Source organism: Pinus tabuliformis, chromosome 4_2, assembly GCF_031772625.1.
Source record: "Pinus tabuliformis cultivar Carrire ecotype Pingquan chromosome 4_2, CPIR1, whole genome shotgun sequence".
Lineage (NCBI taxonomy): Eukaryota > Viridiplantae > Streptophyta > Pinopsida > Pinales > Pinaceae > Pinus > Pinus tabuliformis.
The window spans coordinates 918,963,974-918,989,465 of record NC_142304.1 but is presented as its reverse complement, the minus strand read 5'-3'; positions in this window follow the sequence as shown (position 1 = coordinate 918,989,465).

The following is a 25,492-nucleotide window of genomic DNA, read 5'->3' as shown; positions in this document are numbered from 1 at the left end:
AAATATCTCAAACAGATCTTGAAAAGGTATGGAATGGAAGATTCTAAACCTGTATGTAGCCCAATGGTAACAGGATGAAGTCTCAACTTAAATGATGAATCAGTAGTAGTACATCAACCAACTTACATATCCATGATTGGCAGTCTTATTTATCTGACAGACACCTGACTTGACATCATGCATGCAGTAGGAATAGTTTGAAGATTCCAAGCAAATCCAAAGGAATCACACCTTTAGGCAGCCAAAAGAATTTTTAAATATCTTCAAGGAACTCAGGACTTTGGTTTATGGTATCCTAGAGATGCAAACTTTACTCTTCATGCATATACAGATACAGATTGGGCAGGAAGTGTTAATGATAGAAAAAGCACTAGTGGTGGTGCATTCTATATGGGTTCCAGGTTAGTGTCTTGGTTCATCAAGAAACAAAGTTCAATTTATTTATCTACAACTGAAGCAGAATATGTGGTTGTTGCATCTTGTTGCACACAACTACTTTGGATGATGCAAACCTTGCAAGACTTTTAGATCACATATACTCCACCCATCTCCATTCTCTGTGATAATACAAGTGCCAGCAGTATTTCAAAGAATCTAGTCATGCACTCCAAGACCAAGCACATACCCATCAAATACCATTTTCAACGTGAACAAGTGCTTGAACAAAAAGTCAAATTGGAGTATGTTCCCTCCAAAGAATAGGTTGCTGATATATTCACTGAACCACTGCCCAGAGAAACATTTGAATATCTCAGAAAAAATATGGGAGTAGTTGTTGCATCATCCTGTTGTTAAATCTATGTTTTCAGAGAAAGGTTATTATACGCAAGTTCCATGAAGTTTAGTCGCATACACACACGGGTTTCTGTGGGTCAAGGAGCGTATATGTTTTTCAGACAAGAAAAGCAGTGGGGCGGGCTCTGATATGGATGCTCTGTCTGATGTTGATTATTATAGTCTATTGAGATGCTCTGTTCATTAATTTTATCTAACTAACAAAGATGTCTTGATCATTGACTTGTTACAATGCATAGGTAGCACAGGTTCATGGGGAGCATTAACCTTCACTCGCATTCTGCATTGTTGGCATTATGGTTGCTAGGTCCAGCTATGGCTTCAGATATTTATACCTTTGGTTGCTTAAGTCATGTAAAAGTCTAGGATGTGATATGTCTTCTCATACATTTGAATGAGTCCTATTGGACAAATGACGTAATTTGTATCCCCACTTTGCATGAGATGGATGATGTAATTATATTTTTTTCATGTATAAACAATTTGGTATATCCTCGCTTAGTTGGGATATGGATGTATGTATGAGTCATTGGTGATAGGAATGTCATACTCACATAGTTGAGTTATAGAGTCATGTTATTCTTTTGGAGAATAACTTTGCAGACTTTGCTTGTGCTCAGGGGGAGCATGGACGGTTTCAGTGCATCTCAACATGTACAAAGGGGAGCTCAATCAAAAAATTCAGCATGTACTTAGGGGGAGCATGAACAACATAGGGGAGAGAATATCTTTGTCCGCCCTTGGCCCTTGATGTCAAAGGGGGAGAGTGTCTTGGTGTTGTTGTTGCCATCAAGTCCAAACGAGGAGATTATTGGCATTATGATACAGGTGTTGTCCTTGATGGAAACTCACTCAAATGAAAGTTCACAGTGCATCAAGTCAACAACAAAGGATTACAAATCAGGCTCCAAAGAATGAAGAAAGAGAGGTATAAGCTAGTTCACTTTGTCCAAGGTGTGTATACACGCGGTTTAACAGAACAAAAGTAGCGTATAATGTATACACACACTTTCAATGGAGGAAAAGCACGTACATGTTGGAAAACCAAGTTTTTGGTCCAAGATAATTGGTCCGAAGCATTTGGTCCAAGGTATTGACCCTAGGTATTGGGTCCAAGGTATTGGTCCTAAGTGGTTTTGGTCCAAGGTATTGAGAAAGGCCTAAGAGTATATAAGGAGGAGAAGATCATTAGGCCAAAGTGTGCAAGCAATGAGATTCTAAGGAATACTTCTATCTGAAGTATATATTATGTTGTAGGGTTATGTTTGGGACTGGATCTGAAATTTTCATGTGCACCTTGAGTTCAACATTGGATCAAGAATCATGAGACTTGAAATGACTTATTCTTGAATGATCTGATATTGGTTGAGACCATATCTGATGTTTTGTGCCTGTTCTACTTGTTATCTATCATGATCTAGGTTTGTCTAAAGTCTGAAATTGCAAAGTTCTGAGTCAAAATTTGCAGATCTGTACGTAGGTTTGTCTCGGCCAAAGCGCGTGTACACGTAGGTTCAACTCTTTCAAGTAGCATATACAAAAAGAAAAACTTATGTTTAGATCTGACTGACCTATCTGATCAAATTCTGTTTTTTTATTGTTGTCTATCAACGAGGTCCTCTTAGATTTGAATGTAGAACTGTTGTATAATGAAATTGAATCAGATTGATTAATTGATTGAGAAGGAAGGGTGATACTTGCTGCTATCTATTTTGAACTCTATAATATGATAGTAGATCTTCAGAATGTCACTGATTGGTACAGTCTATGGTTCAGAAGTTTATGATTCAGTATCTTTAGAGATATACACAGGTTGGGTTAAAAGGAAGTAGCGTATACGCGCAGGATGGGTTCAACCAAGTAGAATATACACTCTAATGCATGATTTTTGAGGTTACAGCTGGATTTGGATGATGATGCAGGGATTTGGGCTAAGCACAATGTTTTGGTGTCAATGATCTGATTGTTCAGATTAACTGAATATTGGTTGATTCAGTTTAAGTTTAAAAGACTTTGATGTGTCCAGTGTGAAAATTTGATGAAACGTGGACTTCAACATTTGGTGTTGTGATCCAAGAGTATCCAGTATGAAAATTCATGAAATGTGGTCCCTGGTGGAAGAGTGGAGTTTTCTATAGGCTGGTACCTACGTACTAGTAAAACATATTGGCTAGTATAAGAGCTAGGGGGTTGTAGCTCCCTTCCAATAGAAGCTGGAAAACGAGAGAAGGTTGTAACCTTCTGTAGGTAGAAGCCTGCGTACTGGTATGAGTCTACACCAATACAATATTGTAAATAGATTTTCTTATTATTAAAAGAAGACAGAGACGACAGCAGCGAGTGGTTTTTACCCACATTGGGTTTGCAGCTTAAATCTTGGTGTTCATGTGTATAGCTTATGTGTGATGCTTTATTCTGCTTTTACTGAACTGTCTACTAAATCTCTGATATACTGGTTTAATCTCAACATATGATAAGCTGTCTAAATCACAAGTTCTCTGCATATACGCTGGTTTCTTTAAGCACAATTGCGTGTACACGCTAGTTCACTTCAATGAAGTAGCGTATATAAATCTATTTGGGAAATAAAATTATTGATCTGATAATACTAATTCACCCCCCTTTCAGTATCATTTCCAACAAAATTTTCCAGATGGGAAAGAAACCTTTGAAGGAATTATGGTTCAATTTTTTGTAGTTCAATCATACACATGATTGAGATTGGGATGCTAGTTGAGAGAAAAATTGTGGAAATTTGTGTTCACTTGGATGGTTATTCAACCTAGCAAAGGATAGATGGAACCTTATACATTGTAACTTAGCATTAGATTGAGTTGTCAACCATTTTCAGGAATGTGTCGGACTTGCAGTTAATTCACTTCTCTTGTTGTGTTCTTTGTAAATTGGAATTTTCAACATCCATTTTTTAGATAATTCTTCATTGAGACTCAGATAAGGCATTTCAACATGAAGACTTGGAGATGGTACTATTCTATGTTGCATTGTCAGTATTGGGGGGGAAGGGTGGCAGGGGATGTTAGCCTCTTTCTCACATACAATCATGAAGACCTAGTAGACCAACTTTATATATTTCACATCTTAGATATCGTTTTTATCATAAGCATGTTTCTAGATCAAATTTTGTCTCATCCTACTTTGTCTCTTTATGAGGTATCAAGGTGAGAGAAATTTAGGGGGTTTCATAATTGTATTATATATTTTTATCATGGAAAGATGAAATGTAGAGAAAATGTGAGAATAGAGATTATGACTTAAGGTCTTTTCAGCCTAATTTCTTATCTCTTCTTCATGTCTTTTTTGTGAGCTATATTTTATCATGCAAGAGATATATTTAAGGATGTGGTAGGTTGCCTTGTCCAAGAAATATTTCCCTCATTACTCCATTCTTATCGCATCCAGTTGTTCATTTTGTAAGAAGAATCCCTTCTTGGTAGTGATGTTCCTACCTTCCTCCTTGTTCCACTCCAATCCCCTGGGGAAAGTTGTGATTTTTCTTACTAAGTCCTTATTTATGTAAATTACTAACCCTGTTATTGTAGTAACAAACTCCTTCCCTTCAGGGTTCCATAGGTTCATGGAAAACTATATTGTCGCCTCATCATCAAAACCCCTAAGTCTCTCAAATAATCATAGCCATTAACAATTATCAAATATGGTGACAACTTGAGGATGTTGGTAGATTATGGTAGTATCAATGGGATCTCTCCTATTGAAGCTACCCCCCGTTCTTCCTTCACAGAGTTCCTTCAAACAAGTTTTTGAAATCAATTTCAAACCACATGCAAAGGTCTTCTTCTTATAAATCCCAAGGATTTGGTTAAGATAAATAGCTTGCACTATGGGTATGAAAAAATTGGAGACAAGGTGGTGTGATTGTGTTGCTACAGGAAACATGGTTTCGTGTTGCAACACTTATGTGGGGATTGTTTTTGAATGGAAATAAATATCACATTCTTGAATCTATACTTCTATCAAACTAGGCATCAAAATATGAAAAAAAAAACTATTGAATCCTCCTTCCTTTCCATTCACAGTTTGAAAAAGAAGCAAAAAACTTTCTTGTTCTCACTATGAAGCTAATTAACCATAGAACATGTTACACAGGCTATGGAATTTCACGGTAATAATATCAAAGGTTATTTTGGGGCACCAACCTCTTTAAGACACGTAGGGAGCTTGCTAAGAGAAGTTTGGAAAAGTATATGCAATCCTATAGAAAACCCCTATAATGCTTCCTATAACAGTTTGTAAACATGTATCTTCTTATAGTAGTTTGTAAACTTGTATCTTCTTGTCTTAGTATGTAATCTTCTGACAACTTCTATAATTTTTGCATGAAAATCATTGATGAGGGCGACTTTTTTTGATGTGATCTCATAATGACTAGAGCATGGAGTATAACGTGATGTCAAGGTGGTAGAGATGGGACTCAACTTACAATGGTTAGTTGTCCCATCTACCACTCCACTTCCAACACACAGGCTCGGTCATACTCCCACCTCAACCATTTCATCATAAGAATAAAATGACCACCTTTTCGAATAAGTCCAAGAGAATAGCTTGTTTACCTCTTTTTACCCTCACATGTTAGAAGAAACCTTTTAGAAAAGTGAGTGTTGGCTGCTAGTTAGAATTTGGTTGTTGTTTGGTTAGACTACATGTGCTAGCCTATTTGAACACCATTTTGCACAAAATATAATTTTCATTATGCTTCAAATGAATTGAGAGAGAGAGAGAGAGTTTAGGGGTTCGATACCTCATGGTTACCTTTTGGATGCTTGATGTTGATGTATTACATTGTTGTAGGTGTTGATTATAGTTCATATCTTACCTTGTAGCAATCTGCAAGGGATCATGTTGAGAACGTCTTCATCAGTTCCTAGAGGATATTAATGGAGGAATTAATTTTTTGGAGAATATAGTCCTGTCAAAGGGTTTTATGTGTGCTGAACAAGCTAGGATGGTAGGTTTTGTACAACCTACTACAAGACTATGTATTTTCTTGTATTTGGCACAAAGGCCCTTCATGCTTAGTGAGAAAGTGTCTTCAAGTGGCATATGTTAGTTGATAATTCATAGGAATGGAGGAAACGTGAGTGATAAAGATTTTGAGTCTAATTGTGATGAAAAATTGAAAGAAGAATATTACTACAAGGTTCAATGGGGTGAAAAAGAGAGAGAACAAATCATTTACGAGGCAAGGTTATGGAAATTTCAATTATAAGGATCCTTCTAGTGCTCTTATTTGGACCAAATTCTTAAAGAAACATGGATCTATAGCTTTTCTTCAGAGATTGTTCTTTCTTGTCGTAGTTCTAGACTTTCCAGTAGTATTTCAGGAAGGTTGATGACTTGGAATGGGGTACCAGACTATCCCTCTCGGTTTACCTAATTGTTGTGTCTTCATTTGTTGGAGGAAATGGTGCCTACAAAAAAGAAAATTTGAGATATTTGTTGGAAATTGATATCTTAGGTCGATATTTCCATTAATATAATCAAAAGAGAAAATTTGAATTTATTTTCACCCCACAAGTGCTCAAGTCGGCACCTCCAGGATCAAGATTGCCTGCCAAAGAGGCACACCCATTTGCATGGATGAACCATTTTATATCAAGCCTATTCACTCTCCTCCAAAGACACAAATCAAATCTCTTATCTGAGAAAGTAGCTCACTAATTTGAGGCTAATATCTATCATATTCTGAGGCACTATTTATCTGTGGAACAATGTAGACCTAAGGCATATTTTTCTATGGAACAATACGAGCTGAATGGGGCACTTATTCTCTGTGATATGCAAGTTGACTGAGGCACATATTCTCTATGATATGCAAGTAGATTGAGGCACTTATTCTCTGTGATATGCAAGTTTTTTGAGACACTTATTTTCTATGGCTAAAGCAAAGAATTGAAGGGAACCATATATTTGATATTGGAGGGTTGACTTAGCACTTATGGGATGTCATCATGCTAGTAAGTTATTGTCTATATGTCTTATTAAAGATATGCTATTATGAATGATGAACAAATTGGATTGAATTTGAAATTCTCCCATAAGGAAAGGTTTTTGGGTTTTTCCTCTTGGCGTGGGATTTTCCCAAGGTAATTTTTTGTGTCTCTTGTTTATTGTCTTAATGTGATCTTTAATGATCTATGGATATTAATGTTAATGGTTGAAATTTTCATGTATAACTAATTAATTATTGGAATGTTCTAAAAAAAGTTAAATTGTATAATTGGAAGTATTTATTAGTTTGAAAATTGCTCTAGTATTATATGCTACTAGAAAATCAACATGGTATTAGAGAAAAAGGGTTGAAGAGTAGTCAAAATGGTCATTCCAGGTCTGTGGAATCCAAAATTATATCACTATGAAGAGAAGCCTCAGTTTATATTTGAAAAAGATATGAGTTTTCTCTATGAAAGATCCTAAAATCAAGAAGTCCTAAATGCATCTTTGTGAGCTCAGCCTTTATGGCATATGAAATCTCTCTGGTGTTCGGGTCCATAATAATAGGATTCATAATTTTGAATTGGCTATGGTTAGTCTTGTAATATTGTACATACTTTTTCTTTCTGCAAAATGTTTTCCATATCAAAAATTAAAGAATTTAAAGAGGGTATGTCCTAAAAGAATAATCAAAGGACAAAAAGAAAGAGAAAAGATAAAAAAAGTGAAAAATATGAACCCCAAAAAGAAATAAAACAGATCATGAAAGTTTGCAAATTCAAATGCCACTACTTTTACTTTTTTATGCAAAATAAGGTTGTGTGCAGCTTGTCATAAACGCCACAATCCATGATGATCAAATAGCTTAATCTTGACTTGTTCATGCTTTAAATTTTATGTTGATAGATAGAGAATAAAGATGTAGCCAAACTGTTTAACCTTGGCATATCAGTAGTTAGGTAGAGAATAAAAATGAGCTCATCAACTTAATTTGAGCCATTGGAAGTTATAAGGTTAGAATTAGATAGTTTTCTTGTCAAAAGAAAAGGAAATAAAGGGTCAGCAAGATCAAATGCACCCAATAAAACGAAGAAAAAATGTTAGGATAAATAAAGGGTAGGTAGAAGAAAGGTTGCAAATGTACAAGGTTGTTGAGTCAAAAGCACATTTATCATGCTTAATCCTATGTTTCATGTGTAGGAGCATTTATGAGAAAGAAAAGATATTCACAAGCTGGTTTAACTAATTTCCCCTCATTTCACTATGCCCCCACACGCTTATTTTCTAATTTCCCCATTATCCCTTTATCCTTATTAATTGCCCTATTTCCCCTCATTTTGACCCTTATCCCTAGGTTTCACACATTTCCCTATTAATTACCCTTCAAAAATCATTTCCCTACCCACAACCCCCTTTCCCTAGTGTGAAACCCATTCCTCATTGCAAATATTAACTTCCCCCCTATTAATTTCCCTATTTCCCTTCAAAAACCCAAAAAAACACCTTATCCTAAGTTTTATCCCCCCACATTATTTAGTTAATTCCCCGCTTCATATTTCTCGACAAACCGTTTTAACCCACCAACCCTCGGTGCAGTTAAAAAACCCCACCACATAACCTCTGGTCCCACTTTATTAAACGCGCTACTTATATTAATCCCTACCTTATTTACTAATTAATTACAATCATTTGTAATTAAAACCTAGGCCCCGCAAATCCCTTTCCTGATTCCCTCTATGCATCTTAACCACGCGACAACTGTCTGATCTCCTACCCCCAGATCTAACGGTTTGCATCCATATCGCATTGGTTCACTGTCTGACCGATAGTAGCCCGAGAGCACGCGAGATTCACAGTTTTTCCTGGGCATTGTTCTGCAACATGGTAGGCCCAGGGTAGATCGCGTGCTCATGAAAAATACTGCCTGCCCTCCAAAAGCGGTGCGATGACCTAGAAAGCCGCCTCCCCACCCAGACCAAAAACCGCCCACTGTTAATTTATATTTTTTGTGCCAAAATGTGACCGTTGCCCATTAAAAGGCCAGAAAAGCCCCAATTCACTCTTTTCATTCATTTTCACTGTAACTGTTGCTCAAGACATTTTGCGACAACCTGAACCTCTACAACCAAATTAACCACCATTTGCAGCCTGAAGAATCTCCGGACACCTAATTCAAGAAACTAGTTGATAGTTCAAGCTACCATACCCTCTGCATTCACCATTGAACCCAGTTTGCAAGCTAGACTGCCAAATTCTAGGTATTCTTGAGAAAAACCGAAACGACCCTCTTAATTTGAAAACGTACAGTCCAATTGAAATCTTACTTGATTCAAATTAATTAATATGCTTTCCTAAATTGAAGAGAAATTTACTTGAATACACCAAACCCTTCTTTTACAGACTGTAACTACCATCCCATTGTTCCAGGGTGTCTAAACCTCACTTCTACAACCACGACAAGCCTCTAGATGTGAGACCTCTATCAACCCCTCACTTGGACATCAACCACCTAGCATTAGCAGACAAAGATTTTCAAATAAAGGATACTGCTTCCCCAACTTACCTTCTAAATCTCCACTACTGGAGTAAGGACAGATTCCTAAACTCAGTCATCGCTTCCCAGACCTCTCTAGATGTGAGACCTCTATCAACCCCTCACTTGGACATCAACCACCTAGCATTAGCAGACAAAGATTTTCAAATAAAGGATATTGCTTCCCCAACTTACCTTCTAAATCTCCACTACTGGAGTAAGGATAGATTCCTAAACCAGAAATATGACATCCACCTTTGGGAATCTAATTTACCCAAGTATTTGTTCCCAGAAGTACACTCATTCCCTAACAACATTCACTTCCGTCATGCTTGTTACATTCCTAGCCAAAGGGCTATTATCACCCCTAATTAGTAGTTGTTATTTACCATCACTGCAAAGTATATCAACCAAATGTTACAAGTCCAACCAAGCCCTAATGAGACCCCACTATCTATTGGTGACTTGCTGGACCTATATGTAAAGTTAGACTTGGCCAAAATAGCCCAAATATTCCAGATTTTCATTATAGAGGACCACCATACTCCCACGGATAGTCCTCCTTATGTTGCCACCATTTTTTCAGAGAGAGGCAAACATCTTATTACCATGCTCCCTTGCATCCTAGGATATACCTCAGATGAGCATTTGGATGAGGTTTTCCTAGCCTTTCTTTCCATTTTTAGCCCAGGCAAGCCTTCTACTGTCATTTACAACTATGCCCAGTTCATTGCAGACAGGATGCATGAACAGTTCACCAGACTACCAATTGAGAGAGTCTTCAAGTACTCCTCTATGTTATTTCATATGTTTTTATATTATCAATCAAACAAATTCCCTGTCAGTATCCAGAAGTTGGATACCAAAGGGAATCCAAGGTTAGTTATTTATTGGACACCATTGATCTAGAAATACTCCACTGCATTCACCTATAAGGACTTCATCGATTCATTTGTCCATCCAGTCATGAACATGCTGACCAGTGGCCCTCAGCTTAGAATCAACCAAGAAATCAAAACGGTGTTACAGTTGGCCAAGAACAGCAAGGTGGGAGACTGGTATTTGTACCAGAACCACACAAAGATTAGAATTTATGGATTCCAACTTGCCCCTTAAAAACTGCCCAAATATATCCCTATGAGGATATTTGCATTGGAATATTTTAGGCAGATCATCAATTCTGATGAAGTCAACTTCCTAGCAGTTAGGAAGAAAACCCAATTTAAAATGAAAAATCAATTAGGCCCCTTCATTTGTAATAACAAAGAGGTTGGACCAGAGGCTAACAAGATATTGCAGAAAATGAAATTTAGGAACAACTTTATGTGGCAGTTTGACCCTCATAGGGTCATAAATAAGTTAAGAATCAAGGTCAAATTGGGACCTTTCATCCACCATCCTAGACCGGATATTGAGAGGTTTTCCAACCAATCAGAATGGTTGGAAAACACATTAATTGACATGGATAACACAATAGTGGATGTAGAAAATACACTGATTGATGTAGAGAAACAAATTGATGAAAGTTCTTTCCTGCAGGTTCCAGAACTAGGGGAACCCATGAATATTCCTCCTGTTTTATAGACCCCAGCAAATGAGGAGAGAAACCCAAAGAGAAATAGGGAGGAGGGTTCTAGTTCTGCTATGGAGACCATAGATGAGAATTTTGAGCTCAGGAAAAGGCCCAAGCTAAATCCTGTAATTGAACACGAAGAAACCATTGAATCAATGGAAATAACTGACACTGATACAATGGTGGAAAGAAGCAAAGGCACAACTGCTTCAGGAGAAACACAACAGCCATCAACATCTAACACTCAACTGATTGAGAGATAGCTCAGTGTTGAGGTTTCTTCTTTTACCAAGCCAGCAGATAAGGAAAAAGATAACAAAGACATGTACAAGGAGATCAAGTTGAGAAATGAGAAGTTGAAGGTTGAAACATTTTCCCAATACTTCAAGCACAAACGAGCTAATCAAAGCAGGTTGATTTCAGCTTTTGACATCAAAGCAGGAAAAATGCAGGTGTCTTTCATGCTGCATACTGTTCAACATCCAAAGACATCAGCTAACTATAAGAAAACTGATTTCGAAGTGTTGGCCAAGGATGTTCATCCCATTGACTAGATTGAATTCCACAAGCAGGCTGGAGAGATGATTTACTCCACCTTGACAGGGAAGGCCATGGTTGCACATAAGCTGCAGAATTCATTAGATAACATTACAACCCAATATAAATTGGAAAAGGCCTCCTCACAGGCCAAGGACAACAGGATCAAGTCATTGGAGGACTTGGTAATTGAGTTGGGACATGATCCAAATGACATCAAAGTTGTTGAGAAGTTGATCAAGAAGAAGAATGAGGACATTGCAACTCTTAAAAAATAATTAAAACTTCCTCATTCAGAGCACCCACAAACAAAAGAGGTCCTGGAGAGCCAAACACATCAGGAGGAGATGATGGACCTGGTTCTACAACTGAATGATCAACTAAAGGAAATGGAAAAGGAGTTAGATAGCTTGATACAGGTAAAACAAGCTAGTCTGGAGACTGCCCCTGCCACTGTTATCCCAACAGTTACTACTGCAGTACCTTCCACTTTGGTAGCATCATTAGCTCCTACTGCTCCAATGGCTACAACACTGCCAGCTTCTACAACATCTACATCAGCAACAAGGTCAACAGCAACAAGGTCAACAGGTGATGAGGCAAGTAAGTTGGTCAAAGAGATGGAAGACATGTCCATTCAAACCACTGAAATGAACAAGCTCAAGGAAAAGGTGGCTAGTCTAGAGACTGACTACAAATTTGCCCAGATTATGCACAAGGAAGAAGTGCAGAAAGCCACCAGGATGAATGAAAGAACAAAAATCTTGGAGAAGGAATTAACTTTGAAAGAACCCCTTGGACAGGCTAAGGAACAATTGTGGGCCAATATCATTGACTCTGTCAATGATATTTGGCCATCCATCCAAGTAATTTTTGAACAGGTTGACTTAGTGAAGCAGGCTATAGAAGCCATACAAAGAGTAAAAGAAGAATTGGGAGATATTCCGGAGGAAGCAACACGGATCATTCACTTCCTTAACTCCAAAAATAAGTATGAATTGCAGGAATTAGAGATACCTGACAGAACATATACAATACTAGAAGTAAAAATGGTCCTCACTAGGAGGAATTTAATGCTAAACCTTGAAGATAAGTGCCAAACCATGCAACTAGCTATAAACAGATTCATGGTTAAATTTGAAGTTTTGAGGCAAAAGGGTTTGCCCAATCCCTTGGTAATAAATGATAAGTTAATGAAACAGGAGGACTACAACAGGAAAATTAGAGAAGTGGCCAAAGATCAAGTGAACGCTTCATCCATGAAAGGGATGCCAACTGGCAAGGTCCTATACCAAACTTTTGAGAACTTGTTTTACCTCCAGCATGAGGTAAAACACCTTTTTGTGAATAAATCTACTTTTACCAAGTACATGGAGGCAAATGAGATTTACAGGAAGATGATAAATATCCAATTACCAGATACTAAAACATGGGAGAAATTAAATGACATACTGTAGAAATACACAGTCAAAATGTAAAAATGTACAGTAAGATTGAAAAGCATAATAAAAGAATAATGATAGGCCACCCTGATGAAAGTGTATCATTGAAAGGTCAGAGTGAATGGAACATCCAGCGTAAAGACAAAATAGAAAAGGAGAGATTAAAAGGCAAAATATCAAAGATTAAAGACAACACAACCTAATAAACAAGGATAGCAAACAACAGTTCAATAGTTGTCTCTACCTTCTTGCATGAAGATATTTCTTTCTCCTACATTAATTCCCAAGGCAGCTTGGGATATTTTGAAAATTATTTTTGTATAAATACTTCATAATTCAAATTATTGAGTGTGGATTGCTATACATTTGTAGAGTTGTATTGATCATAAACATGAGGGCTATTGTACCAATTTTTCAAGTCAGCAGACTGGACTGAGTAATAAAAGGATTGCATTACAGGATTCATGCGTTGAGCTATTACAGTGAAGTATTTTCTTTGTCAAATTTGTTATCTTCTTATGTATTTCACAAACTTACATGTTATCTAAAGTAAATGAATTAACTAGAAATTTATCTCAGAATTTGTTTAAGTATACTCTGTTTTGAACAGTTGATCATTTCTATGCTTTCTTCTGATATCAAGATTTGGGAATCCTTAATTGCTCTCCCATCCTGGTTGACCTCTTTCATTTCTTTCACAATCCAGCCTAAGGAACCCTTAATTTCTCTTTGGATCCGATTGAAACCCACTTCACCATCCAGCCTTAAGATCTGAAATAACTCAGCTACCTTGCCCTGTAGACACTGTTTTTAGAACTTGATCCAATCTTGTTTGCTTGACATTTGATCCCATAGCCCAATGGTAAAATACATCCCTCTATCCATCTAAGTAAGTGATCCCACCACCAAATCCAAATCAAAACCCAAGTACAATCATAACTAGCCTAAAACCAATTAACTAAACAAAGTTAAATCATAAAGAGAGAGCCCTCTCTAAGAATTAGGAAGGCTAGATCCTAATATCCAAAGTTGGTTTGTGGTTACCTCTAATCATTTCTTTCTTAACAATTCTAGAGAAATATTGGAGTGATAACATGTGACATTCAATATCTCTATGGAATCCAAGTTTCTTCTATGATTGAATCCAAGTCCTGGAAGAAAATCAAACCAATATCTTTGTGGTATTATTCAAGGCAAGTGCTAGTTACCTTTGTGAAAATGCAGGTTATCACTATGAAAAATTTATTTGTGATGATGATGATCTAAACTAAAAGTTGATTATCTAAGCTCCTTGATGATGATCCAAGTGCATAATCCAAGTCTAAGGCATGAACCAAATTAGTGACCAAATTTAATCTTATATGTCTCTATGGAAGGAGTCAAAACTAAGCCACTTCATCTCTTTGGAATGACAAAATCTTGTGATAAAATATTTTATGTCAAGATCCATAATTTGTAGAAATCTCAGAGGCTGAAATTCTTCAGTTAAGGATATCCTAGTTCTTATGAAAAATAAGCCAAGTGACTTCTTAGAAGAACCTTTCCTATACGATTTGTTTATTGTGATCGTCAAGAGTATAAATTGTGAAGTCTTGAGCATAGTAAGTATTTTTTCTTAGACTAAATTATCTTGAGAAGGAGACCAAGATCTATGCATCTGAAGTCCACTGAAAATATTTGTATCTTTAATATTGATATCCACGTTGTTATATCTATTGAGGGTGACATATTATTATTCAAACAAATAGAAGATTTTAATACCCATTGCCAAGGAAGAATGCTTCTCAGGAATCAGAGGAAAGGAACTAAGACCATGGAATTAGCTAAGTCAACTCAAAGCGAACAATGTTTTGATTGCATTCCCATATTTTTGAGCCAAGAATGTTTGGCCTTCTAAAGATGAATTATATTAGAATATTGTATGAACATGTGCAAAATATGTCTATTTGATACAAATAAGTAGCCAAAAATGTTTGGCATTCTAAAGAGGAATTAAATTAGAATCTTGTATGGACATGTACAAAAGATCTCTGATACAAATAAGTAGAGTCCTTTCTAAGCCAAGGTAATTTCATTATGTTGAGATACGTGTTGCTAAAGAGGTTGAGCTCCTCTTTAAGAATGATATCAAACTAAGGAGAATAATTCATTTGTAGAATAAGGCTCCTAGCCTTATGCAAAACACATTACAATATGAGATTTCAAGAGCGAAAGTTAATGTCTTCTAGATCCTTTGGAAAGGAAGATGCATTGTATGAGCATTATGAACTAGTATGATTTATTCTAGTGTGATATAATTGTGTGTCAATTACTATAAGTGAAAATGAATCACATTGTTTTTTTGTGAAGAAGTAAAGAAACACACAGTTCTGATCATGAGAATATATTTATGAAGGTTGGGTGTTGAAGCAAATTGCAAAGAATTAGTTGACATGAATCCTGTAATTAAACTATCGATAAATAATTTTGAAGGCCCATATTTAAATATTGTTGTTACTATCATATTCTTGGTGAAAGCATGAGATATAATCATGTGCAGATCTAGTATTATCCCATCATATCATGCCAAGGGCATTAGATGACCATGTTGTTGTCAATCCTTTAAAGAATTACTATCATATGTGTTGACTTTGCATATACTAATGGGTTTTTACATTCGATTGAAAGTCTAGGGTTTGTAAACACTAGCTAGAAAAAAGGAGTGGATAAGAAAAACTCTAGGGTTTATGGTCAAAACCCTAGGATTGGACATTTATGTTGAAAGAAGAAATTATAGCTATTGAAAAGAAAGGAATAACATCATGATGATGATATAGATGAACTTGATAATGCTGCTAGTGCATGCAAGTGGACTAAAGATCAAGGAGGAGGTTATATCCTCTCAAAAGATAAGTATTTTTATATCTCTTCTTCAAGTTTATTACTATTATTGTTGTTTCTATTAGTCTCTCATCTTTGTATATATTTCTTGGTAGTGATTATTGTTCCATGCTTATTTAGTGAGGATTGCAGGTACATAATGAATGTTTCCAGAGTTGTAGTAGTAGATGGAAAGAATGGAAGAAAAAAGAAAAGATAGTGACAAGAATATTACTCGTGTTGAGATATGAACTAAGAGGGAACATATTTGATTTATAAAAATTAGTTGTGATTTCCAAGATGAAGATGGCTAGAAGTGCCAAGTGAAGGATTATCTCAGTAAGAGGGAGAAGAATATGAAGTTGGGCACCTTGTGTATGTGTAAGGGGGATCTGGTTGAAGGATATTTGTATAATGCATTACTAACTGGGATTGAAAGTCTAACATAAGCCTATTGAAATATTCTTTGTTGAGATCCTTCAAAATTTGGCATGATGAACTACGAGTCCATAGCAACCTCCATGAAAAAGAAATTGAAGAAGTTGTGAGACTTTTTTGTTGACTTGTTTAATCCTACTGATTGGTTCATCGAACTATTTGTTTCATGGATTTGTAGATTCTGATTAGGACGGATGTTCTAAAGATAAAAAGAGAACCTCTAGTTTTTTTTTTTTTTTTTTTTTTAAGACTGGACTTTGTCGTGATATATTGGTCAAGTAAGAAGCGTATTTTTGTTGCTTTTAGTATGGATGAGGCTGAGTATATTGTTGCTTGTTAAGCCTGTTGTGAAGGAGTTTGGCTTTGTAAGTTGTTTTTTGTTTTTTCTATCAGGTGCCGGAATCAACCATTGTATATTGTGACAATCAAAGTTGTGTAAAGTTTTATGAGAATCCATTTTTTCATGACAGGTCAAAGGACATTGAGGGGTGTTATCCAAATAAGAGTTGCATGGCACGAATACATTTCTATTAATAAGCATATTGTTGATGTTTTGAAAAATCCACTCTCGAATGAATTTTGTTTGCTTCTGAGATAAACATGTAATGATTAAGAATCCCTCTCTTGGAAAGAGGAAACATTGATTGTATAACATCATGAATATTCCTTGGGCTTGGATGAGAAACCATGGTTTATGGTTGGGAATATTATTTTGGTTACTCCCTTGGGTCATTGAGTTTGATCGAGAAACCTTATGGTTGGGGAGGTTAGTTTAGAGGCTTAAAGTGATCCCTTAGATCATTGTGTTTGACCAAGGCTTGGTCAACGACACTAATTTTTAGTACTCTCCCTTAGGTCTTTGGATTTGACTGAGAAACCATATGGTCGGGGAGATTGACACTTTTGACATCGAGATCAGGATTCCTCCCTTGAGCCATGGACTGAGATACTATAGAGTTGGGGATTTTGATATTGAGATAGGAATTCCTCCCTTAGATCATTGAGCTTGAACGATAGACCTTTGTTTGTGGTCAGGGACATGGACCCTATGTACCCACTTAGGTCATTAAGTTTGACTGGGAGACCATTGGTATGGTCACATAGTTTGATCTTAATTACTCCCTTGAGTCATTGTGTCTGAATGGGAGACTAGTAGGCTAGTCAAGGAGATTTACTATGATTTATCTCTCTTAGGTCATTGATTTTGACTGAGAGACTAGTGGGATGGTCATAGAGATGGAATTTGATTACTCTCTTGGGTCATTGATATTAACTAAGAAACCATTTCATATGGTTGAAGAGTTTTTCCTCATGAACAACATTGATTAATGAACCCAATGCTAAGAACAATTCCTTACGATGAGACTTGTATATCTGATTTTGTGATCACTCCCTTAGATCCTTACTAAGATACCAATGGGTTGGTCAGGGAGATTGATCTTGAGAGAGAATTAAAAGTACCTCCCTAGCTATGAGGGAGTGTCGGAAATTAGTAGCTTTGGTCAATATTTTCATTAATATAACTAAAAGAGAAAAATTGAATTTATATTTACCCCACAAGTGCTTAATTTGGACCCTCCAAGATAAAGTTTTCCTGCCCAAGAGAGATACCACTTCGTGAGGATGAATCACTATATATTGAGCTTATTCACTCTCCTCCAAAGTCACAATTCATATGTAACGCCTCCTCCCACATTTACCTATTTTTATAAACTCTTTAGGGTAAACATGAGTTGAGTGTCACCATGATATGACCCAAACTCCAAGTTCTAGTTATGGAAATGGGGCCGACAAACAGGAACCAAAGTGACAACCCTTAAAGACTACAAATCACTCAAGGGCCTAACAACCACCCCAGGTGATCAATCCCTGAGATGGTAATTTTCACCAAATTGACACTCCAATCGCACCCATAGCATGGAATCCATGTGGTTGGAAGGCTATAATCACACCCATAAGCATGTCTCCCTGCGGTTATGATCCCAAGTCCTTAGTTGTGTGTCAGTGGTTGCGAGATCTGTGCCATTTTTTCAAGGCTAGCCTTTAGGCCACTACCCAAAAGTGCCCAGAAATTTCCAGAAACATAAAAATGATGATAGCAATGTTAAACATTTAATACTTGAGCAATATCTTATCCTAGACATGCCCAATACATGATACAATTATCGTCAAGCATATGATATACATGGAAGCTATAGGAAATGAATGCATATATGACCATAAACTTTTATTCTTCATCTGAGAATCACCAAGAAGGCTCAATACCCTCTCAAACTAATTACAACAACACTTATTAGCCCATGCATTTGTAACAACCTTGGTAAAAAATTCATGTAAAAAAATTAATAAAGGAAAAATAATAATGAAGGCCATGTGACACTTATTCCAAGTTGGATTTTAGGCAAAACATCCTAGTGTGGGTGGCTAAAGGAAATTGGAAAAGGTAAATGCAAAGGCTTTGGAAAGGAATGAAGCATTAATTAGAAATTTATTTACGAAAATAATGGAAATTAAGATAGAAGGAAGGCGAAAGGTCATAGGTTGCATGTGATGAGGAAAATGAAGGAAAATAATGGAAAATTGAAGAAAATAGACACCTCATTAATACAAAAGCTTATGGGGATCGGTTGGTACCTTTTTGTCAGTTCAGTTTTGGAGCTCTCTCTATTCTCTCTCTCTCTTTCTCTCTTGGACACTTGAGTTTTCTTGGAGCACTCTAGCATTGGATCAAGGAAAGTAAATGAAGGACAAAGAAGACAAAGGGAAGCAAAGATCAAGCAAGGAAGAGCACGATTAAGCAACTACAACACAATTATTTATAGGTATCGATTTGCATGTGTGATTTCCTTGCTAGATTTGGCATGCATGCGTGTATTTGGTTCTCTTGCTATCAATGGCGTGGGTTTTGCTAGGTGTGACAATGTTCTTCAACCTTGCCTTGCCATTTCCAGATAGCCATGGTGTGATGGGTTCTCTTGTATTTCACTGAGCTAGATTTCCAGATGGTTTTGAAACTAAGTGAGGTGGTCTTTGAAAGAAATAACACAAGGCCCAAGAATCCCTGGACCGGAGAAGGTGGGATTGTGCTAAAGCTATATTTTGTGTGCATGGGTGGACCTAGGAATCCTCAATCGGTGAATGGAGGGATATACTATAAATCCTAGAGGTGTGCGCCCTCGATCAATCCTAAAAATCCTTGACTGGAAGAATATGTATTGAATAGTCTAATGCTTTCCATTCTAATGGGTGGTGTTGATATTGTACTAGGAGTCCAATGGTTACAATATTTGGGGACGATAGCTTTTAATTTTTAAGAACTTTTCTTGATTTTTTTTGGGAAGGAAAATAATCATGGAAGATAATCATCTCTAATAGCATGAAAAATATTTTTAAGAAAAAAAATGGGGTGTAATTACACAATTATGCTCACCAGAGGTTCAAACATCGAAATCATCTATTTCTTCATATCTCCAAAAAGTCTTGGAAAATAATTCCAAGGTGTTTGAGACTCCCAAAGGCCTCCCACAATTTTTTTATTGTGATCATTATATTCACTTGATTCCAGGAAGTGTTCCTCCAAACATCAGGCCTTAGAGATATCACTGTGCCCAAAAGAGTTAATTTAACGTATGGTTGCAGAAATGCTAGAGGTTGGTATAATTCAACCTAGTCAAATTTCTTTCTCTGCTCTAGTAGTATTGGTGCACAAGAAGGATGGATCATGGGATATGTGTCCAAATTATAGGGAGCTCAACAAGCTCACTATTAAAGATAAATTTCCCATTCCTATCATTGATGAATTGTTGGATGAATTACATGGAGCAATTTACTTCACCAAGTTAGATCTCTGTTCATGTTATCATCAAATTAGAATGGAAGCTAAAGACATTCCAAAAAAAACATTCATAACTCATGAAGGTCATTATGAATGTTTGGTCATGCCTTTTTGCATTACTAATGAACCTTCCACATTTCAAGGTTTGATGAATTCCATTTTCAAACCCTTCCTTAGAAAATTTGTGTTAATATGTTTTTACTATATACTAATCTACAACAAGTCTTGGAAGGATCATGTTCACCATGTTGACAGGGTGCTCAAACTATCGGAGGAGAAACAATTATATGCAAAAGAATCCAAATGTTTCTTTGTAGTTCAGGAGGTGGAATATTTGGGTCATATTGTATCTTATGAGGGTGTTAAGTTAGAATCTAACAAAATTAAATCCATTAAGGAGTGGAAAATCCCCACAACCCTAAAGCATCTTCGAGGGTTTCAAGGGTTGATAATGTATTATCACAAGTTTATTAAGAATTACGGGAGAATAACAATGCCTCTATCAACATTACTAAAAAAAAATGCATTTTATTAGACTCCAGAAGCAACTAAGGCCTTTGAACATCTTAAAGAGGCAATGTTCCAAGCACCCGTATTAGCTACACCATAATTCACAAAAACCTTTATTGTGGAATGTGATGCCTCAAGAAACGGACTTGGTGTTGTTTTAATGCAAGAAGGAAGACCCATTTCTTTTGAAAGTCGTCCAATTAAGGGACAATATTTACACAAACCTATTCATGAGAAGGAAATGTTGGCAAGACTACATGCACTAAATAAATGGTACCTTACCTAATGGGAAGACACTTCAAGGTAAAAATAGATCATGATAGTCTTAAATAATTTTTGGAAAAAATATCATCTTCAAAAGAGAAACAAAAGATGGATCACAAAGATGTTGGGTTATGACTTTGAAATCATCTACAAAAAAGGAAAGAAGAATGTTGTTGTAGATGCACTCTCAAAAAAGGATGAGGATTTGGAAGAATTCCTTTGTGCCATTTATATTATCCAACCTAATTGGATAACTAAATCAAGGGATGAATGGGAGAATGATGAAGAGGTGTGGACACTTATTCAAATTTTGCAATAAGATCCTACTATATCAGATACATTTATATGGAAAAATGATTCATTGTGGTACAAATATCGCTTATATCTCTGTAAGAATTCCCAACTCAAACAAATTATTCTTTTGGAATTGCACACCCCCCACCCCTTAGGACGACACTCAGGATTTTTAAAAACTTACCACATGGTTAAGAAGGATTTTTTTGGGATAGCCTTAAATATTATACTCAAAAGTTTGTGTGAGAATGTTTGGTTTTCCAACAAAATAAATTTGAGACAATTAAGATCTTGGGTTTGTTACAACCTTTATCTATTTCAAGTCAGCATTAGGAAGAGGTCTCAATGGATTTTATCATAGGCTTACCCAAGTCTAAAGGAAAGAGTGTCATCATGGTGGTAGTTGATATACATACCAAGTATACACTTTTGTGCACTATCTCATCCTTTTAAAGCCAATACAATTGCTACCGATTTTATGGAAACAATTCAAAAGATACATGGAAACCCAAAAATTATTGTAAGTGACAAAGATCCCATTTTCACTGGAAATTTTTGGATGAAATTATTTTCTTGTCTTGGTACTCAATTAGCTCATAGCTCATCTTATCATCCTCAATCTAAGGGGAAAACAGAGATAGTGAACAAATGTTTGAAAGGATATCTTTGTTTCTTTGCATCTGATAAACAAACACAACGGTTCAAATGGTTACCTCTAGTTGAATGGTATTATAATACTTCCTTCCATATTGCAACAAAAATGAAGCCATGTATGACACTTTATGGATATCATCCATCGTCCATCTCATCATCTTTAAGAGATATTTCTATTGTTCAAGCAGTGGAATACCACATTGAGCATCAACAACAATTTCTCCATCTCTTAATGGATAACCTCACTTTGGTGCAAAATCGAATGAAACAACGGGCATATTAACATCGTAGTGATAGAAGTTATGATGTAGGCGACTGGGTATTTTTATGGCTACAACCATACAAACAAATGTTCCTCAAGCAAGCTAAGAAGGATAATAAATTATCACCCAAGTATTATGGTCCTTATAAGGTGTTGCAAAATATCAATACTATGGCATACAAATTGGAGTGGCCTACATCTTCACAAGTACGCCCAATTTTCTATGTTTCATGCTTAAAGAAGGTTACAGTGACAAGCTCCCAGTTCAAACAATATTGCCAGAACTTAACAAAGAAGGAAAAATCATAATGGAGCTTGAAGCAGCCACGAAAATAAGAACCCGACAATTACAGAATCAATCAATTTCACAGTATCTCATTAAGTGGAAGAACTTATCCCCTGAAGATTCCACATGGGAGGATGATAATTTTATACATAAGCATCCAAAACTACTCAAGCGTTAAGGGAAACATGTTTTTGAAGGAGAGGGGCATGTTAGGTCCCTATAATACTAGTGTAGCTCCCAGATTGTTATTGTTAATATAGTTCCCTATTCTTATTGTTGTGCCCATGTAGCCCCCATATTGTTAACGTTGTGCCCTTACATTATTATTGTTATGTATGATTTTATTACATTGTGACCCTTAGATTCCTATATATACCAAGGAGGTCTTATCATTTGCGTCATCCAAGAATTTTTCATTTATGTAATTTAAAGGAGGTTGCCTCAGGTGAGACTTCACATGCTCACAGGTTTTTGAAAACTGGTCAGTGTCTAAGGGGTTTTATCTAATTCATTCCAATCCTAGGTCTTCCCTCTACATGCCAACAATAACTCATGGGAGAGATCCCATGAACTGGTCATTTCTTCCATGGGAGTCTAAAGCATGAACATCATTTACATTTCATTTTTTTTCTAAGTTTGTTATTGAGGTTTCTAGGAATTAATTTTATTTTTCCATGTAATGTAATAAAGTTTACTAGTTCTAGTATGTAGTTGAGGAATTATAGGGATAATTGGAATTTTTTTAGATTTGTCTATTTTAGGAGGACACAAATACATCATTTGAGTACTAAAATCATTTGCCTTTGTAATTGTATAAATAAAATCTCTTGGGTAGAAAACAAGATTGAATTGAAAAGAGCATAACATGGAGGAAGAGAGCTCAAAGAGAAGAAAGATTGTAACTCTGGTTTTGTGTTGTTTGTTCTTATTCTTCTATGATCAATGTTTATCTTTGTTAATTCTCTATCATTGAATTGAAACTTCTCTTCGCATAACCATTTAAATTCCTTTTCAAATTATGATTTTGATAAATTGTTGAAATTGGAGATTTCACAGGAAGAATCAAGTCAAATTTTTCATTATTTCAAAAGGTAGATAAAAGGAGAAACTAGTTTACATGAAGGAGAAAATATGGCTCTTGATTTCTTCTTAAAATTCCTTTGTTAAAATCCCAAATATGAGATCCTTTCGATTTTTTAAAGTTTCACTTAGTCATGGCTCCTTAGCTAAATCCAAAAGTTCTTAAATGTCCTTTTAAGAAAACTTCTATATTTTCATTTGTTCATGATTATCAAGGTTCTTGTCACAAGGTTCCACCATCAACATACTTTCTTAAGCTATTTGAAATCTATATTTTCATCGAAGTCACCATTTTGGGAAAATCTTGAATATCATACAATTCTTCATGAAAGTTCTGCCATATTAAGAGATTTTTAAAAACAAGGATATCAAATAGTTCCATGGCAAAGTTCTAACACATATGGAACTTTTGGAAAAGTCGAATATCACCACTTGGATCTACAAACTTAATTAAAGGTGTATTTTGAAAATTTCTAGATATTGAAACTTTTGGATTTTTAGTAAGGTTCCATTTTTAGGGTTTTGGGGTTAAAAGTTAAGCCAATGTAATCTAAATTAAGAGGTGAAGGTTCCATTCCATATTTTATAGAGGATCATTCAGTTTGTTAAATATTTCCACTATTATTTCTGAGGGGTTCTAAAGGAGTTTAATTATGCATGTTTTTCAAAGGATTTGGTTAGAGAAGGTGCACAATTGAATAGAAAGGAGAAGATCAATCAAGATCCGATCAGGTTTGTGTCATAAGCACAACTAAACAAGAAAAATTAATGGGATATCATGCTTAAGATTGTAATTCAAAGTCCATTGATTCATGTATATTCCATTGGAGCCCATACCATAAGGGGTGCTACAAAAAATAAGATCGCTATCCTCCTTCTCTCCAATAAGAAAGCAAAGAAACCCTTACTACATAGAGTGAAGGAAAGTTGGTCTTTAATGAGGGGCTTCAAAAAATTTCAATCTGTGCTGCAAGGGATTTGGGGAAGGTTAGATCACTATAAATTGGCTAATCAAACCCTTATCAACGGGCTATGAGGTTAGAGTAAGGTTACAAAGGCTTATCCCTTAAAAAATAAATGAAAATAAATGGGGTCCCCTAGTAAAAGTATGTTAGTTATCTTCCTATAACACATTGTTTTCCTTGCAAATAGAAATTGATGGTTTACTATCTTTATTGATGCTTATGATATTAGTGTTGAAAAATATTTTTATTGCTAGCGAATTATGAGGCAATTGTATGTTGTATTTAAAAGGTTAAAAAATAAGTTGTAACAACATCTTGATTACATATTTATGAGATAGATATTGATATTTGATAAGAGGCTTGTGACATCTCTTTTACAAAATTTACATTACTAATTACTTAGTGGCTTAAAGTGATAATTGACATTGTCATATACATATATACTAAGTGGCTAACCATACAGATGTTCACATGTTGGCTAATGTTTTTATAATAAGTTTATGCCAAGAGCCATGACATAGGGCCTTAACCTCTTTTGCATTCATTATAATTAAAGGACTCTCATGATCAAAATTGTATTATTACACTATGCAAAGGTTATAGTTATCAAAGCGTAATAGATTTGAGTAATAAACATGGTCATGGGTTAGTGCAAGACATATGGCATAAGTTTGAAGTTGTAAGTTATATAACATTATAAAACAATATATAACATTTATTGATATGACATGATATGTGAATAGGCAAAGATTGTGATTTAGTATAAGATGAGATAGAATCTTACAATGATAATTAAAGTTGATATTATTTTGAAATGGTGTCATTGTTGGTTGTTTATATATGAATTTAACATTCATGTGATTACTTAATTAAGACTTATACACATATATATATATATATAAACTTCCACATCTACCAAATCAAAAGTCTTACTTAATCTTTTACAAAAATATAACTTACAACTTTTACAAAACTAAATTATAAGTATTCATCCAAAAATAATTTTATCTCACAACTTAATTTTATTTTACAAAACTGCATACACTTATTAAAATTAATAAAATATCTTTAACTCAAAAAATAAATTATTAAAATTTCAAACTATAAAAAAAAGCATTATTACTTAATTATTTTTCATGAAATAAAATAATTCTATTTCTATTATTTCCTTTTTCCTATCCTTTCTTTTGTTTTT